Below are 12,331 nucleotides of genomic sequence, written 5' to 3'. Positions count from 1 at the left end.
AGGTGGTTCATTAGCATTTATATTACATATAAGCGTAAAATTAATACGAAGTAAAATGTCCAATATTGTAGCTAGAGTCATTTTATAGAACACAAAAAGTAGCCACGTGAACTTATGACGAGGCAACTATGAAATGTATGATTTTACATTTCGAAACCAAGAGAAAAGCATTATGCGTCTCGGACGATGCGTTTCTTTGTAGTGTATACAGCAATATACCCTTATAGCTAAGTACACACCCTTTGCTTGGTGCTGTACCATATCGCATCCAACGCTGCTAGCATTAACTGTGCACAAACGCACTTTGCAAGTAAGTAGAGCCCAAAACGGTTTAATGGGGCAGACGAAATACATATGCCTATTTAGATCAGACCCGAATGGTTGCATTGGCCCAGACTGAAGAAGGTGGAAAAGGACTGAGTAGAGCCAGTTCTCGTAAGTAAGTTGCACTAGAGCAATCAGTGAATCCAGCCGCTAAAGCTACCTGGCCGTCTGCACGAGTTCACGGTGTGCATGCTGGCAGTCCTGGGATTTGCACGCATGTTGCTGGTCCTTCCAATTCGACAAATGCTATAAGGAAACTTACTCCCAGTAGCTTTTCTATCTGCCACCGTGCATCAGTTTAAGATAATGGAATGAGACCTGTGCCCTTACTACTTCTGCGTCACCGCCATAGGTTGCACCTGTGACTGCCAGCTATGCTCACGTGTTTTTCTGCTACTTAAAACCGTCTTTAAACGGATCGCGTTTCAACAATTTTGGGTCTTCTGAAAAAACTGACGAATCCACGGCGCAGAAGCTAGAATACGGATGCAACAGTGTAGAGCAATACGGCTGTCGCCCGGTGCAAACCGACACTGGTGTGCCTACCTAACACATACCGTCCCGCAAGCGTCGAACACAGGGCATCAGCCGGGCACGGCTTGACCGCTGAACCCCTGCTTTGAGAGTGGCTAGACACTAATACAGCGACAGCAATAGCGGTGGACACCCCACATACACTCCTTACTCGAAGGAATCCAATATAGGTCACACGTCCCTACCCGTACGCAAATTATAAGGGAGTGACAAAAAACCCATGGTGCGGGGGATGCGTCAGCCTGCACGACTTGGTCGATTTTTCTGCTGATCGACACGCACGCTGGTTGTGCATATACCTACGTATCTGGCAGGTAAGCGTGGGAAGAGGCGACAAACAAGAACGACACAGAAAATTTGCAACTGGGCTGCTGCTGGGAAAATTTGCTGGGAGCTGACAAACATGGAGCAATGCTTCATGATGGCTGTATTGCGTAGAAACCTATGAACCTATGCCGATGTTATACCCGGCCTGTTTGTGGGCTTTCAAATCTGCCCCCTCAGTTGACGATGTATGTTGTTTAGTGCAGTAAATTAGGTTGCAATACCATGTTCGTATGCGTTAGGTAAAATAATTCCCTTGGTATTTACCTAACTATTTGGGCAATACGCTATGAAGGGGTGCCGTTTTCGGGACATTTGCTGCTTCGGTTGTTTCTTACAGAACTGACCATAAGCTGTGTCAGTTGTCGAAATAGACGAATGTAGAAGTCAATTCATAAAACAACAGTGACGTAATAAAACTATTATAACTTTATTGCTTTAAGAAGACTAAAGATTATTAGCCCGATCGCAGCACTTATGCTACAAAAAATAGATTAGACAATGCCACTATTAATATAACTTCAACATTACATTATTGTCAACGGTAGCAGCATCTCTTGCAATTTGCGTCCCGACATTTTGTTGCTGACGCCATTCCGGATTTATCTTGAATACAAGAACGATAAGGTTCCGCGTACATTCAGCCAGTCATGCTACATGATGCGGATTTTGTTATTCCTATGACTGCCGTCATCGCAACCAGTCAGCAATTGATCTTTGTAGAGTTTATTGACACCCTTTAATTTACCTGTGTTTTACTAGCGCTTGGGCCTTGCGCTAGCCAATGTTCAGCTTTATTTCAGATTTACCTATCTTAGACGACGATAGCTACTTTGCAGATAAATGCTAAACTTCTGATAACGACGGACCACGATTTAACATGCATGCCAGGTTGCTTCTAGCAGACTGGTCTTTAGATGTAAAATCCGTTGTTAGCGTGACCTTTCAAACACTTCGTGATGACTCTGACCGCGCTCTGGTAACTCACTGTTATTGTGATTGATAAGCACCGATGGCACGCAGAGAACAACATGACACAGTTGGCCGCTAGATTCAATGAGTAACGGTTAATACGGTTATTCTGGCGAAACTGGCGGAGTATCGCATTAACAGAAGTGAGCACGATTAAGCAAAGCAGCAGCTGTTAAAAGCACTGATTGAAGATTTGGTAGAAAGGTAAATTCTCCGTTTGCATAAAAGAAGTAGGTCCGCAATAACACATGTTGTTATTCTATTAACGGTAAATTAGGAAGCCGATGCCCATTGATAGGTCGCGACCTAAGCGTTTAATATTTAAAATCGTCACATACATCGACTTCTGGACATGCCCGCTGGTGCCGCCAACCCCGCTAGCGCCGTCGGCATTTGGCTTTCGGACATCAGCTATTGCGGTATGTTTTCTGTTAGCGTCAAGCCTTAACACGCATTGCATAGTCGAAGAGATAACGTTTTGCTATACATAAAACATATTATCGGTTAGCGGCGGAACTCTGGGACACTTGCATTTATTGTCATGTCTACGAACGACACGATGATCAGGCCTCGGAGGCTGAGATCGATGCATTGATGAACATCATAAACTTTGCAATCCTTGACCAAGACATACAGATCGAAGACAACGCAAATGATAATTGTGGTACAGTTAGCTTTTTGATAATGTTATTAGTAGTCTCATATGTAAAATCCGATTTATGTAGAAACTGCTACGGAGTAATATGGCAATTTTATGTTAGCGGAACCCCAAGAAGGGAGACATCTAATGACGAAGTTACAATAAACTCTGAACTTATCTACTAGAATTTTTCGGTGTGCGAAAATGCAAATTATTAAAAAATTATTACTAGTTCAAATATGAAGATGTTTTTGGGGATATGTTTCATTTATGAAGAGAAATGGCGCTTGCGAATATCCTATAAAAATTGATTTGCAACTATTTGTATAGCTCGTATTGCCAACAGTTAGGGAGAAGTTGAGAGGTGTTGAAGACAATTGGGATGTATCAACTGCTTCACTATGCAAGCGTCTACTTTATAAAGTGATTATTAGTTGGGCTTCGAGGGTGACTACTGCCGTTACAGTAATACCTGACAATAAAGCAAATATGATTCTCTGTTCGGTGCACCATCGGTGGCTAAGCGTTCACAGTGTCGGTTGGTGCAAACTTCCGAGAGCGTCGCATATAAGTTGCTTTTTACAATGCGCTCTAATGCACCTATTACCCCGTAGTCCTGCAAAAGGTACCGTATGCCGGCATCTGGAACGTCTTAGGTTCGGTTTCACCAGGCCATATCCTCTGTAGTAGCAGCGACGATGTTTGTAGTCCTTGTGAATAACTGAAGTATAATTGTAGTCTAGATGCTTTAGTTAGTAAATGCATAAACAAATTATAATAAATAATGTCACAAAAATGCTATGTGGCAATAGAAAAGTTGAAAGAATAATGTAGATTTTGTTGAGTATATGTACCACCATGCACGCTATAACTATAATTGGCCTTCTATAGACAAGTCAGGCTCAATTAAACAATCGAAAACGGATAAGTTAAGGCTTCTCGTTCGGAGCAGATCTTGCCGCTGGTAAACTACGACTACTGATGGCCACTGGCACGTTTCTAGCATCGTAGCACTCATTACAGGATCGTAATTCTGTTCAAAAATGCTTGGCCAGAGCTCGTTTCGGCCTGGCGTGCCTTACCCTTGACGAGACACAACAATTTACCGACGAACAGCCACTCTTCCCGAAGCAACCCATCTTCTCTGTAAAACAAATAACACCTATTGATTTGCATAATATATATGTGTGTGTCTTCTATCGTTTGGTTACCTTCTACTGTTACAGGCTTTGCCAGTTGAATATGTATGTTTATTTGCTTTGAATATGGACCGTTTTGATTCAATACACTCCGACAGCAGTCGAAGCACAAAAGGCCGTTTAAAAAATGCGCTAATAAAAGCGTGTCTTCACTGTGAATCACTTCATACATATTGCTCAGGAAGACTAAGCTACCGCGTGTATCATTTCTTAATAATGTATTTCCGCGCGCTTTGTCGTGCATCGTGTAATTTTATCGGTTATTGGAAATAATATAAAGTATTATTATCGAGTTAACAGATAAGTTTAGGTCGATTGTTTCACTAGTCCCAAACCAAAGAGTTTTAAAAAAAATTGTGCTTTTTTTCACCAGCTTTCGTTTGAGTTTTCATTTGATCAACATAAAAGAACCTGATCCAAACAGCCGATGCGACGTACCGCGTATAGCTACTCTTCGAAGTTTTTGAGGGCATACTTTTGGTTTGAAATAAAGACTTTTACCTGCAATACCTGAACCACTCGTAATGACGGATACCATGGCGTTAATGGAGGTGGGCGATGAAAATCCACAGCATATGCTGCAATAGAAGAGACCAATGTGTACCGACCTCTTGCCGTTATTCTGGACTCTTCTGGATCTCTGAAATTGATCGTGTCCTAAAGAGGCCATTGAGCTGGGCGGAAATTTGTGCTTCATGACTTCAGTAATGGCCATATATGGCATTAATAAAGTACGGTAGGCATGGAAATACGTAAACAGGGACATCTTTCCTTATAGATGATGGTAATTCCAAACAGAGATTACATATGTTTAAAAAAAATTAGATCTTGAAGGAATCCTTCGACCTAATCCATCCGATTATCTTCTACTTAGCTGGCGTCTAATTTCTTAAACTGTATAAAGTGTACTACATAGAGGATGTATATCGAGAGTTTCTGAAACTATTAACATTGACCGTTCTGAAGGGCAAGGGCGACTAGTAACAGTAGCAAAGAGTGTTCAAAGAAATCTCATAAAAAATAGTTGTGCTTTCAGGTATCTATTTATTGACTCATATTATAAAGCAATTTTTAACTAGTTTGTACTGATTCCAATCAGCTAACTAGTATCAAGGAGATCTTGTATGAAATAAGCGAACAGCAGATTTGATAATTTCTCTATGAAGTTCGCTTAACTAGCCTATGGATACTTTTAACCTAACTCAATGGCATTTTCCACATAAAGAGGATATTACGACGAACATGATTTTCCAGGTAAATCGCGAACCCACCCTAATTGCCTATTACTAAAATGTAAATATTACAAGAGACAATAGAACCCATTAAGCCCAATAGTCTTTGCGGCATTCCGTTGTTTATCATACGTCAGCTGCCGCTGCTGTTGTTACCGCAATCGGTCCTTCCAGGTTGAGTCGTTTTTTGGTCAATTCATCTCTTTGACTGATAACCACTCGGAAACATCCATCTCCCTATCGATATCTTTTTCTTCGCAGATGACGTATGATAGAAATTTTGACATTTAAAAGCTTCGCGAATGTTCTGAAATTGTTTGCGATGGAGGTAAGACGACGGAAGCACCATTACCGAACTAAGGTTCAATGTCTCTGTCCACCTTTCCTCAGCCCTTACAACATGCCTCGAAAACTATTCGTACCGTACGTATATACAAGCATAACGTACTCATCTAAATAGCTAGCCGTGAGTTTGCCACCATAAGAATTCAGAAGAATAGAAAACGATGCCAGGGACGCTTCAGGCAGGAGGAACACCGAATATTCGCTGCCATTGCACTGCTGTTGCGTCTCATCTGTAGAAATGATTTATTCTCTGTCATGTTTCGAGAAACCACTGGTTCCATAGAAAGGCGTTTATTAAAATGTACGACACCAACCCGATAATCCGCTCTGTTTCTCGACTATGGCGCCTACCGTCGCTGTTCCTATTGCGGTTACCAACGCCGACCCCCTTTGACAGTCAAAGCAACGGGTTTATTTTAGACTTCTTTCGTTGATGTTGTGACTATGGATGTCGATAGTGACACAATCGTATTGCTAGAAGAAATGTTGCAGTTTTGGCTATTTGTTTCTTTCATTAGCCAGCTTAGTTGATTGATCAGATATGAAAAGCATATGATTGTTTGTTAATCGCTTTGATTACAATCTACTCTGTACGAAGTGTTGTTAGATAGAGTAGTGCTGGTGGCAGTGGCATCATTATTGCACCCTGTTCGATTATGATCATTACATTGGCACGTTTGTCTAGGTTTATATTGCTCTTGTCCTCATAGCTGTGACAATACGGCCGATGCTTTTCCAGCTGCAGCAGAACCATATCATGTAAGTTCAAGTTACCAACGACGCTGCTAACAAATAGCAAACGAAGTCAGTGAGACTTCGTCTATACCTAAACGTTCTATTTAAAACCGAATATAAAAGGCTACTTTGGAACCTGATCGAATACCTACTTACTATGCCTTTTTTCCGTGTTCAAGGTCTACATCGCAAAGGGCCCGAGATTATGGGCTTGTGCTTTGCTGTGCGTTATGCACACTCGACCTGTGCAAATAATGAATGTTATTCGAAAACCTGCACCGTTCCCGGTAATTATGAGAAAAATGCAGACGACATTACTGTTCGCTTTGGCTTACATGCATCATAAAGTAGGGAGCCTGTCGGTAACTTTTCAAACTTCTAGTTAGAGGCCGTAAACTAAACCACATAACAGCATTAATAGAACGACATATTTATATTCTATATATTATATTCTAATATCTAGATATTCAATAGAAAAATATTCGAAGACAATATGTGTCAGGCTATAGTAGTTCTGTAATGTAACGATAGGATAATCACAATTATAACTTCTCGAACAGTGTCCCATTCTCGACGTCGCCTTATGGAACTATTTTGTTTTTTTTTTTTAATTTATAATATATTTCGTTTGTTCGCTATCGCTCACCTAGCGTCCGAACTAGATGAACGAATCGTGCGCCAAACTCAAGGGCTCAAGCAAACTGTGTTCGCAGCTCTATTAAGACATGTCAAGCTACTCTATATGTTGGGTGGACAGCTAGCGATCTAGGTAATTAGGGCAGATGGCCCCATGTAATTAGTGCTAAAAGTGAGATCAGCGCCGTTGTTGTTTGTCGTGTTGACCATCAAACGATTATTGTAACATATTTTGTTACACTGTTACGGCTTCGTCGCTTTATAACGACCTGAGAGACCTGTCCTTGTGCTTCCTGTGCTCACGCAATTCGCTAGCGCAATTGTTGATGCTGGCAACAACAAGAACTCCGCTGAACCTGCCCTAGGTTTAAAGACGGTTTTCCGCACTAGCTACCTAGCCTAGTTATAGTTTCGTCATGTATCCGAAACCATGATGTGTATATACCCAAGATCCAGCTTCAATCTGACCCTTTTCATCGTTCTGTCCGTAGTTCTTGCCTAGTCGAGAAACAGCTTGACTTCTGTAATTAGAAATTTCTCGTTTACCAATACCGCACCAGCGAATTGCTCCTTAATAGCCCTTAGAGCCTTGAATAAAGCTAAATCTGACAAGGTCAATAATATCCCCTTTCTTTAATTCAGTGCCTAAGACATTCCGTCAATTAGTACAGTGTACACAAATAAGCGCAAACAAGCTCAGTGAACGATGGACTTGCAAAGGCGAAGCGCTTGCGTTTATTTCACTTCTCTGTAGCTTGCGCGGTCGCTGTGTACTCGTGTATTAGACAGCGTATTGACTTGTAGAGGACGGCACAATAAGACGGGCATCAACAGCTGTAGCCGTAGCAGTAGCAACGCCGGCCACCAGAAGGACTTTCTGGGCACGTCGTCCCGTGTGTCTCCGGTTGCTGAAGCACAGAACACTCCTCAGGACCGTCTCAGCCCCCGTACATTCCTAAAACTACACTACGTTACTCCATCCGCATCATATTCACTCACAGGCTACTCGTGCCTGTCACATATGTGAGTTCATGTATGTGCATATATCCGTATAAGTTATTCAGTCGTCGTGTATATGTGCTTGCTCGCTCGTTCGCATGTGCTTCGATATGGATCTATAACTGCTCGTGTAAAGAGTCTCTCCCTTTTCCCTTGTTTTGTTGCCTTTACACTAGTACCTCTGTTCTGTAAGTGCAGGCAGACTACAGTTACTAGATGTGGATGACGGCAAAGTGCTATAATCACATGGGTCTAGGACGTTGGGCTATCAGTGGCCACACGGTCACTTGGCTTCGTCGCTGCACTGCTAAATCACATTATCACATTCTGCGATGACCATTCCACCACTACTACCACCGCCGGCGCTATAGTGGCAATGTTGACGCCTTCGCAGGCCCAGGCGTCATCATCGTAGCCGCCCAAGGCTGGTCCCATTGTTCTTCTCAGCTCTTTCCTCCGGCCGTAACGACTATACCCCCTACACTTATACACGGCAGTCCCTTCTCCTCACCACATCCCCTCTCTTGCCATCTGCTTCGTTTTGGGTCTACCATGAGACGGGGCGGGGTCAGCTGGGAACTAGGAGACCCACCGGATAACGAAGGCCACCAACAACGCACGGGTACATCGTGTTTCATCACCACCCAGCAACAGCACTCCACGAGAACCGTGTCCACCGTACGCCAGCAGCAGCAGCTGTGCGGCGAACAGTAACTTCGAAACCAACGCGCTGCTTATTACCAATACTGGTAACAACTACTTTTGCTACAACCACTACTATTACAACGACTACTAGGTTGATCGAGCAACGGAACAAAACCACGTAGGCGGCCACACCATGTCACCGTAAAGATACAGGAGGGCGCTAATCGGGTTAGTACCTCGATTCTGAACGAATTTTCAGATGCCAGAACGTTGCATCAAGGAAAGTCAACGACAAGCAACTAGTACATATGCTATAAACGCTGGAGTACTGATATAATAACGGAACGGTGGGTCTTTCTTACTGCGTTTTTCCGTTGTCCCTAGACTCCCTAGACATCACATTATACAGTGAAGTGGCAGAAAAAAAGCGGTCAAAAATAGACATCTCGCCACGGCACGTCGTACTGTAGGACAATGGCAGCAGGAAGGTCCTGGCTGTACCGTTTTTATCTGGATGACGCTCTTCGCTTGGGCAGTTGTCGTTGTTATTACGAGCAGTGAAAACTTTGTCTGAAGCTTGCCGCTTCGCACACAACTTATGACCTCCCTTCCTCATACGCTGCTACTACGCAACAGGGACGAAAGATGAAAATAGATTTCGTCGTTAAACAAACATATGTGCCTAGGCTGTCTAGGTGTTGCGTAGGCATGCGTTTTCCACCAGGTTTTCAGCTATTCTGTTATATCTTGGCAATTACTGTAGAAAGCGGTTATGGTGCCGACAGCACATAAATGGTGTCTGATGGAAAACTATGTCAGCAAAGAGTGTCTTTAAGTGTTTAGTGGAGAACGAAGCACAGGTATACTGGTTACTGAAGCTGTTGTCCTAGCTTTTTTCCCTAGACTACAGACTATTTAAAAATGCATGTATGTGTACTACTGATACGTATTAGTATACATATATACGTAAAGCAGCGATGAAATATAACAATATCATCTCTAGTAAACAGCTGTTGCGTATATCTCTTTAACAAGCAATTCTAACAGCAAGTAGTTGCGTAGTGACATTTTTTTTGCAGTAGTCCGTCAGGCCATACATTTTAGTGTCTTTTAGCTTGTCGACTGTTTCAAAGTACTTCAAACCATCTCATGGGCAACCCATATCTCACATTCAGCGTGCCAGGTTACCGCCTGTAGGCTTCGGACTCACTTTGCAGCTACTTCCCGTTTCTTCCGCTGAGCTTGATGATAAGCCTCTGATCTTGGTACTGTTAATACTACTGGAAGCCTTACAGTCGACAGAAGTGCGATGCAGGTGGTTAGTGGCCCAGCAACTAGTGCATAAGCGAAAAACAGGTTTAAGCTGACTGGTCGAAGGTGATCTGAACGGTCTAACAGTTTTTCTACATCAATCTGTGCCGGCAAAGGTAACGGCGCAACTGCTACGCCAGCAGAACAGATTGCGGCCATTGGCGAACACCGACCACTAAAACCGACCATAGACCGAAACCCTTTTCGTCACCGGGTTTTCTTTCCTGTCCCGAAGATTTTCATTTGTCAGTGCGTTCGTCTGGCTTGCCGTTTGGGGTTCACCTTATCTTACTTTGGCTTCGCTAAGTTTATTTCTTTTTAGTGCTCTTGATGCCCTAAGCATCGCTCTTCTAAAGGCCGAAGTGTCTTCAGATCCTTACACTTCCTTCGTCTCTCGACCCCCATGGTGATGTTTTTTACTGCTTACTGTGCTACCTCTTCTGGTGACCGGCCTTACCGGAGCAAATGTTATGAACGCTACGCGGATACCGTCAAACTATAGACGGTTTCAGACCAATAGAAGAAACGACGCCGAGACGAACAGGTGCACAGGCTGCTTTATTTTTATTTGCTTCATCCCGCCAACAGGCTTATTCGATCCTGACTGGCCAGCTGAACTGTCGACTATCGTCTTCACATTTTAGCCCTTCGGCTTTCAGCCCTTGAGTTTTTCGGGTAAAAACGGCGAGCAGAGGGGTAGTTGCACCAGTAAATGCAACCTTCTGCTGCCGGTCCTTATTGTTGCCGTCGTTGCTGTTTTTGGGCTTTGTTCACAAACAGTCCACCTATACTTCGTTCGCCCCAGAAGGCGCCAATTCCGTATCGCCTCCTTTGCTCTTGTTTCCCTGCCCCTTGTATGTTGCTTCTTGGGATAGATTTTGTTGTTACGCAGGCAAACTGAAAAGGGTTGCGATAGTGGCAGACTGAGATATGGCCAGCAGCGGCGCAAAAAGACATTTTAGCGGAATCACTTGGTCTGAGCCAACTTTAAGCTTGCTTGAGCTCATTGTCCAAATTAATGGTTCATGTTAGATTGGCCGTCTTGGACATGTTGCCATTTAATGGTGATATTATGGGAAATAAAGAGAGCTAAGTTGAGAAGTGGGTCGATTTCCGACAAAAAAATGGCATCCTTATTGACTCTTGCATGCGGCAAGAAGAGAAAGCTTAAGCGCAATTTGAGCGCCACCACAAACTTAACGGTCTCCGTTTAATGAAAACCTAATGTGAGGGTTTGTTGTGAAAGGCTATGTACGTTGAAGGCTATGCAGGCAAAGTAAAGCAAACTCACATGATAGCGAGATTCGCTTGACTACGGCCCAAAAATGCCCCTCGTACCGTAACACCAACGAGCCTGCCAGTGTATGAGCACGACGTGCACATGCATTGGTATCCCAGCATCAGATACAAACATTGGCCACAGCTACCTTGTGATTAGTGGGTATGTTTTTATCGTTCAACAAGTACGGGATCCATATGCCAAGAAAACCTCCACGACGGTTCTTTTTTCTGGTTATTACCCCCATAACAATACGACGACTGTAAATACGCCAAGCAAGGGGTCACAGCACGCACCAACGCCATCGTAGACTCGCACTATTTGTACTAGTTACAAAGTGTGTGTACCTTTTCATGACGATTTACCAGCGCGTGTCTTAATACAGAATAGAATCTGTTGAATTTAACTCGAAGCTATATCCCGTATTCAGAGAAAATGTAACAATTTTTGATAATTTACTGTCATATTTGTTATCTGTCTATCCTCTGTTGCCAGAAAAACATATTTATGACTGTGATTTAATTTTGCTCGAAGTCATATGTATCAAGTAATAAAGATAAAATAAGATTAATCCTTTAAAATAAGAATCATTTAAATCGTAGATTAAATCAGCTTATGTGGGGTATTATCAAGACGCGCGAGGTCAATTCAAAGGACATCAAGGAAAGCTAGTAACATGTCGCGCAGTCGCTATACAGATGATCCGCCCAAGGGACAAGAGGGTCGAACGGTCAATGGTTATAGTAAAGCGAAACTCTGCAGATGTTTCATGTATCAAGTTCGATCAAAGTCTCCCTTAAAGAAAACACACATCTTTCGTTCAGTCTCTCGGACCTGAGGCGTACGGTGGAACGGATATTCTTCCGGCGTTGCAGGGTCGTTTTTACAAATTGGGTGCCGAATCCAATACCGAACAGATTCTCATTGGCTTAGCTGAACATTAGCTTGAATCGAGATCATAGACTATTTTTAGCAAAGATAGGTCTATCCAGAGTAGAAATTAACCTGCCTGGCAAGTCTCAAACGCTTGACCGAATGGCAAAGGTACCGCTTGTTTCAACCCTTGATGTTGGCCTGCCAATACTGGAGCCCCGACACAATGTTTCTATAAAGAAGTAAACACAAAGTGAGGGCAAGATGGGCGACTCTCAAGGAT

The 12,331-nt window shown here is 43.1% G+C and overlaps 1 protein-coding gene across 1 annotated transcript in view; it reads left to right on the top strand.

The window, feature by feature from the left end:
* The window catches only part of LOC111262930 (solute carrier family 4 member 11), a 184,607-nt gene that overhangs the window by 78,957 nt on the left and 93,319 nt on the right, over nt 1-12,331 (top strand). The window lies entirely within an intron of this gene.

The sequence above is a fragment of the Varroa jacobsoni genome, unplaced genomic scaffold, assembly GCF_002532875.2.
Source record: "Varroa jacobsoni isolate VJ856 unplaced genomic scaffold, vjacob_1.0 scaffold_714, whole genome shotgun sequence".
NCBI lineage: Eukaryota > Metazoa > Arthropoda > Arachnida > Mesostigmata > Varroidae > Varroa > Varroa jacobsoni.
This window is presented reverse-complemented; position numbering and strand designations above follow the sequence as displayed.